This window comes from Engraulis encrasicolus, chromosome 6 (genome assembly GCF_034702125.1).
Source record: "Engraulis encrasicolus isolate BLACKSEA-1 chromosome 6, IST_EnEncr_1.0, whole genome shotgun sequence".
NCBI lineage: Eukaryota > Metazoa > Chordata > Actinopteri > Clupeiformes > Engraulidae > Engraulis > Engraulis encrasicolus.
The window spans coordinates 18,140,827-18,148,101 of NC_085862.1; the positions used below are offsets into that span (position 1 = coordinate 18,140,827).

Genomic DNA, 7,275 nt, shown 5'->3' on the forward strand with positions numbered 1-7,275 from the left:
TGCTGCTGCTGATGCTGCTGCTGATGCTGCTGTGCTTTTTCCATCAGGCGCTGGCTGATGCATTGGGTGCATGTGTGACAGGCGTGACAGGCGATCCGACCACCCCCGTCTGTTCGTCCATCTGTCCCCAGCGCCCTCATCTGAATCCCTGCATGCACTTACAGTATGTGCTGAAGAGGAGGTTGAAGTGGCGATCCGTCACCTTATAGCATGCGTTTCATCTGACAGGCCTTGGCTCTGTTTCTTGACTCTCTGTCTCTCTGTCTCTCTGTCTCTCTCTCTCTCTCTCTCACGTCCTCCACCTCCACAGCCCATAACCAGAGTTCCTAATCCACTCGCATTGTTTTGCAATCAGGAGGAGGGAGGTCTGCTTATTGTCTGCGTTTCATGTAAAGAAAACCTCCCCTACAAGTGAACCTCCCCCACGGGATCCCCTCACAGATTAATATCCCACCTTTGCTGGCCTAAAGAGAAACAGAGAGGGCTTGAAATCAACTGGAAAATAAAAAACAGATGACGCTGGTGTTTATTGAATCAGGTAGGATTGTTTTCATGCGTCTTAATTGTGTAGTGTAGATGGGGGGCACCGGTAGGCCTGTTCACTCCTTGCTGTTAAGACTCAACTACATCATAACAACATTGCTTAAGTAACAGATTAAGGCTAGCCATCATGCTGATCGTGTTATATGAAGCCTTTACCAAGTTTACTACTCTTCAAGCCGACATGAATTTGTGCCAGGGACCACTGTTCTGTCGTCATGGGGTGCTTTGTAGAAATGAGCAACCTAGCTAGCCTAAAACCCAAGCTCACTTCATGGACACCTATGGGTGGTATCAGAGTAGAGTAGAGTAGAGTAGAGTAGAGTAGAGTAGAGTAACTTTCTTGATCCCCAGGAGGAAATTAAGGTGTCTACGTTGTTGCGCAATGTAAAGACTTTCAAGCTCTGCTGGACAGGTACAGTAGCGACACACCACCAGAAAACTGAAAACAGTCGATCTGCTGTGCGGTTGAGCATAGAGCCAGAGAGAGTAGAGAGAGATGTTCCATTGGCCCATTGTTTCCGGGTTCTATTATTGCAAGGGGGAGGGGGGGAAATCCCCCTTTAGGCAGACCTAGGCAGACCTAAGGACTGTTCTATTCAATGCTAGGAGTATTATGACACGCCCCTTTAGGCAGACCGGAACCTGGTCAAGTTAGGTGCCCATAGCAACCAAATACATTGGCATATCTCTAAACTTAAAGAATCTCTGGTAGAGCTGTTCTCCATGTTTGACAGGATATCATCTCCTCAGTGTGTGCATCCAATATGGTCCAGCTGCGTCTTGTCCAGTTAATACCGCTACGCCCATTCCTCCTTACTAGACCGCCCTCACAGTAACGCCCCTTTGGCTGTTCAAGTTTCTCAAGTCAGTGACATGCTGCCGAATGACAACACAAGCGCCGCACAGGACTTTTTAAAACGACTGAATGGATTTCGCTGCAGCGATCACTCAACTGTCGGTAAGATTTCAATATAAATGCATGAATATACATAACGGTTACTTTACGAGTTGACTTTCAGTCGGAGGGCGAACATTTACCTCGGCCCACCAACTAGCGGTTTTGGCTAATGTTATTTAGCTTCAAGGCAAGCTAACAGGCCGCCCTTCCTAAGTTTCAGATGTTGTGTGTATATTTGTCATAATGACTTGATGTAGTAGTGCTAAAAATAAACCTTTATATGTTCTCTTAGTGAACTTCTCAAAATATATGGGCTATAATGTATAATGTACTTGGGATGGGTTTATCGTTACCCATTGTTTCTGATGGGGCGTTAATTGGTGTGGCACCCCGGAAATCTTCCTCACTTCTGGCAAGGGTCACAAACTATTTAATGATGTTTCTGTACTTTAATTTCTCTGTTATTTTATTGATCTTTGATGGGAGCATATTCTGTTACGTTTGTGTTGATATTTTCGTTGCAATTTTCGCTCAAAGTATGTAAATTAGCGCTATTAATGTCCGCGATCGTTATGAAGTTAACAGGTGCTAACGAGCCTATTGTGTCGCAGGAATGCCGTTTGCTTCGCCCCCTTGCAGTGTGCCTCATTGTGTCCGCCCTGTCTGTTGTTTCAGATTGGGAAGTAAATAAATGCTACTGGATCGAGACCCCTCATCTCTCCTGCCTCTTCAATCATCCAAAGACTGTTAAGTTTGTTATTTTAATGTAATGGTCGGTTCATGTCCGTTACATTGACTTGACTTGTCATTGGGTCTGATTTTAAATGTGCCATATAGTTCAATGTGGGAGCAGGTTCACACACTAAATAAGACACTAAGGTCAAGCACAATCAGATTTTTTTTTAAACAATTCTCAGAGCAGAGTAGAGCAGACGTTTCAGGTTACTGCCATCAGAGAGTAGTGACTTGACCTTAGTGTCTTAAGTGTGCTCCCACATTGAACTCTACTTTTTGGGTCCATGCACCTACTTATTTCTAAACATCTAAGCGCAATTATACCCCTGCCTCCTGATGTGCCATATAACCTGTATCTCTCCAATTGTGTGTGTGTGTGTGTGAGAGAGAGAGAGAATGTGTGCACGCAGATATAAGAAGTTGGGGTTGATGATCCACATGATGGTGATGGACCAGGACAGCTCTGGACCTCCTGACTGGCAGCTCCATCCTCAACCTCTTCCTGCCCTTCACACATGTGCAGGTAAGGCCATTTTTTAAAAACTCACTGCATTGTCTGTGGCAAACGTAGGAGAAAAGGAGTGTGCGAGTGAGTAAGTGAGAACCCGGTCATTATACATGTGACCCTTAAAGGGCGTGTGTGTCTCCTAGAACCAAGACAGTGGCAGTGTGTGTCTGTCTGTCTTTGGTTAAGGATATCTTTAAGATATTACCTTGTTGTGGTAACATAATTTTGCTATTTCTGACAGGCAGAGAGGCAGTTTTCTGAAGGATGGTTGATGTCAGTACCAACATGTTGTGATGGAGGCTTCCACCTGAGCTGAACACAGAAAACTTGCACACAGTGGTGAGTAAAACACTGAATCAAGACAAGCTGGGCTACTTCACAGTGACTAGACCAAGATGACTGGAGCACTCAGCAGCTTTTTTAGAGGTTTTTTATTATTTTGGTGCACAAAATGACTGACGTTTCGGCGCACGGCGCACCGGCGCACTCTGAGGAAGGCGCAGGTGCGCCGAAACGTCAGTCATTTTGTGCACCAAAATAAAAAACCTCTAAAAAAAGTTGCTGAGTGCTCCAGTCATCTCTGGGTCTAGTCACTGTGAAGTAGCCCAGCTTGTCTTTATACTGCTGTCCTCGACGGTGAGCACCACCAAGGCTGAAGCGCAGACATCCCCTCTTCGAAAACACTGAATCTGTTTTGTTCTGCACTAGAACTATACATATTTCAAACAGTAATTCCTTTCTGTGCTGTGTTCGTTTATTGCAATATGTATAGAGGATAACACAAAACACTGGCACTGTAGTGATCCCTGCACAGGCCAGAAGCTGTGTATCTTCAGCCTGGTGTTCTGCATTAAAATGATGGGTGTGTTTTTTTTTATGTAGTGTATTCTATGTATCCCTCTCGTGTGTGTGTGTGTATGTCTGTGTGCATGCGTGCAGATGGAAGCAGTCGTTCCTGTTCAGCATTGATATGCCGGTAATGGGTTTGATGAGCCACAGCATGGTGATGGGCAATCAGCATCAGGACCAGGGCCGCTCACAAGAAGAACCTCTTCATCCTCAAGGAGAACCTCTTCATCCTCAACCACCAATCTTCCTGCTCTTCACACATGTGCAGGTGAGGACAACCTCTAAAATGCACACTTGACTTGAGGCAAAGGGGGAGAGATTAGGCGTGCATGCATGCACGCGCACCAAACTTTAAGACAGTAGCAGTGTGTGTGGGGGCATGTGCACAAGCATATGCACGTGCTCATGTCATGTCCTTCTGTAGGTAGATAAGGGGTGGTTGTTTTTGTCTTAATAGTCATTCATAACATTAACATGCCTTTTTTTTGACAGGCACGGAGCCAGCTTTCAGAGGGAGGGCTGATGACACCAGCAACTTCGGATCTGAACCTGATCAACCCAGCACCAACCACTGTGCCGCTCCTCTACCACTGCACCACATGGCTCCACCATCTCAAAAGGCACAGACACTACTCCACTTCCTGCGAAGGATGAGAGAAGAGCCGACCTCCCCACATCGGCACTCACCACCTTCTACAGGGGTGTCATTGAGAGCACCCTGGCCAGCAGCCTCTCTGTCTGGCATGGCAGCCGTCAAGAGTGGTGAGGACAGCAGAAAAGCTCATAAGATCACCCCTACCAGCCATTCAGGATCTGTACACTTCACACTGTTCCAAGAGGGCAATGAACATCATCAAAGACACAACTCATCCAGCACACAGACCGCCCTCCCTACTACCATCAGGGAAGCGCTAGCCCACCATGCGGTGCTGCAAAAGCACACTGGGAAACGGCTTCTTTCCACAAGCCATCAGACTCCTCAACGCACTGAAGAAAACCACATGAATAACCAAGGACACGAGAGAATATTCCATGAACACTTCTTTCACCATGCCACTTACATTTTACTCATTGCACCTTGTATACAGCATCTTCACATCACCTGTATGAACTCCTCCTGCCATGTGTGTGTGTGTCCACTGTGTTTGTGTATTTATTGTCCATCAGTATGTTAATTGCACACTGTTTGGGTGTGAGTGTATTTATAGTATGTATCAGTCTGTATTTAATGTCAATGCCTTATTTTTAGTTATTAGTTAAATGCACATTGGAGACTGGTCAAACACAATTTCAAACTTTGTGTTAACCCTCCATAGATTTTTTTTGTCAAAAAATGGAGTCTAATCTATAGTACTAGGCTATCAACAGACCACACAGTTGAGTGCTGTTTTATGCACTCTGAATATGAGGAGAGGAAGAGGTGACCGTTCACACTTCATAGTGTAAAAGTAAACGGAAATAAATTTTCACATTTCATTCCTGTCTCGTTCGTTCACTTCTTTCAGCAATGTATGTGGCCTACATGCAGGGAAGCTGACAGGGGGGACAAAGGGGTCCGTTGACCTGGGCCCAGTGAGACGAGGGGTCCAGGAATGGGTCCTCATTACATTGTATGTAGTCTATGTATTGAGTGGGGGGCCCTTTCAGATGACTTTGTCCTGGGCACAGCCAAAGCTGTCAGCGGCCCTGATTATGTACGCACAAACACTGGTTATGATGGTAGGAAAAATGTTCTGTTTTCTGATGGCCTTTGAATTAAGACAGGCCAATCTGGAACCTCTCCTGGATAAAGAGGTAAGCTTCAATAGTGTGATGTTTTACATCGTTTCAAACTTTTCTAAGTAGCCTATACCAAGTGAACAACCTCGCCAAAAAAGGGTTTTTTTTTATTATTATTATTTGTCCGGGTGTGTGAATATCCTGGAAAGGATGTTAAATCATATATAGCCTACACAGTGTTAACAGTGACCTTGATACACACAGCTAGGTAAGGTGATGTCAACGTCGTCGTGTTGAAATTAAAGCATTTTGGCGACCCGATACGTTGCTATGACAAATTTGTGCATAGCGACACAAATCCTAAGTCCTAAACAGTTAGCTACAATGTCCAAGGTACGGGAAGACAAAGCAAAAGACATTGGGATTAGAAAACGTGTGATTTATCTCACTTTCTTACATAAATTGTTGAGAATATTATGTCAGTGGAATGTTCAGTGAAACGTTTCTCTGGAAGATAACAATTTGGACGGGATATCTTTGTAACAAACATGGAGCCTTCATCCGGAAATGGCCTTGAAAATGACATCATGCAGTATCCCTTCACGATTGGCCAATACGGCAAATGCCGGGAACGCCCATGGGCGTGCTTGCATTAAGGGTGGAACTGTTTTACTGCAGCTGGACCCTTCTCTGTGCATCTGAGCTGGCACGTGGTGCGGTGCGGTGCGGTGCGGTGCGGTGTGCTGTGTGTATGGCCCTGTGGTGTTTTGCGGTGGATTATGTAACCTCGTTATTGTTGTGTCAGCGTATCAGTCTTATCGAGTGTTGGGCCAGCTGTTGGTGCAGTGGAACGCTCCCCGCCGCTATGTGGCTATGTCCGAGGGGATAGCTGCATGGGAACAGTACATGTCCCCTCCCGTCACACTTTGTTGGATTACAATGTCACCCACTACCACCACCACTACCACCACACATCCTACCTTCTTGCCCGTTAATAACAAAACAAACTCTGCCGACGCCCCCACCCTCCAAGACACACACACACTGCTTCAACTTGGAACTTGCAAACTCACTGAACTTTGCTGAGCATCGCTACTCCCATGGCCACTTCCAACAACATGACTTTGTGTTTAAGAGAACGGCATGTCAGAAGAAGTTAATGAAGAGAGGGAAGAAAAGACCCCCTCCCATCACACACACACACACGCACACACTCACACACAGGCATCCAGTTCCAAATAACATATACACACGTACTGTACACACATACACACACGGACAGACATGCACAACAACACGCAATAGTACACACACAACACATCTACACACAACGACACACATACACCACCTCTCTCTCCTCCAATCCCTTCCACCTTCTTCCTCATCAGCAAGCCAGAGGCCCAGCAGTGTATCGCTGCATGGCCTAAGTTAAAGCAGGTGTCGCCGGCTGTGCCTCGGGCTTGTTTGACAGGGCCGCCTGGAAATGGATACCGGTGCCAGATCAAACAATGATCTATGACCACTGCAAAGTGTGCAACAATACCCACGCAGGGGGACCCGCACGAGCAAACAGGGAGTTGGGCGAGATATTAGGAGGAAAGAAAGAAAGAAAGAAAGAAAGAAAGAAAGAAAGAAAGAAAGAAAGAAAGAAAGAAAGAAAGAAAGGAGAGGGAGAATAAATAAGAAGAAGAAGAGAAAGGGGAAGGAAAGGGGGAGGCAGAGGGGGAGGGACATGGAGGATGTAAATTAGTATGTGATTAAATGGCTAACACTAACACGATGATGTCATTGAGATATTATAGGGCTCACAGGTCTCAGGGCTGTGTCTAAATGGACTCTCTTATTCGGGATCTCGTATAGACTGTAAACTAAAAATAATGTTGTTGCTTTCATCATGCCCTTCTCCCTTCTATCCTTTTCCATAGGTAGGACAGTCTTTCCTTTACTACAATCACATTAGTATCACACCTACTGTCATGTCATGTATGTCACAACTTAAAAAGACCAATGTTCACTATTCTGT

The 7,275-nt window shown here is 45.6% G+C and overlaps 1 long non-coding RNA gene across 1 annotated transcript; it reads left to right on the forward strand.

Annotated features, from left to right (window-relative positions):
• The first annotated feature begins 1,327 nt into the window (after positions 1-1,327).
• On the forward strand, positions 1,328-4,118 carry LOC134450230 (uncharacterized). The gene is made up of 5 exons (XR_010035046.1): positions 1,328-1,501; positions 2,117-2,699; positions 2,926-3,023; positions 3,624-3,801; positions 4,026-4,118. It is a non-coding gene; the product is annotated as an uncharacterized LOC134450230 (long non-coding RNA).
• The last annotated feature ends 3,157 nt before the right edge of the window (positions 4,119-7,275 follow it).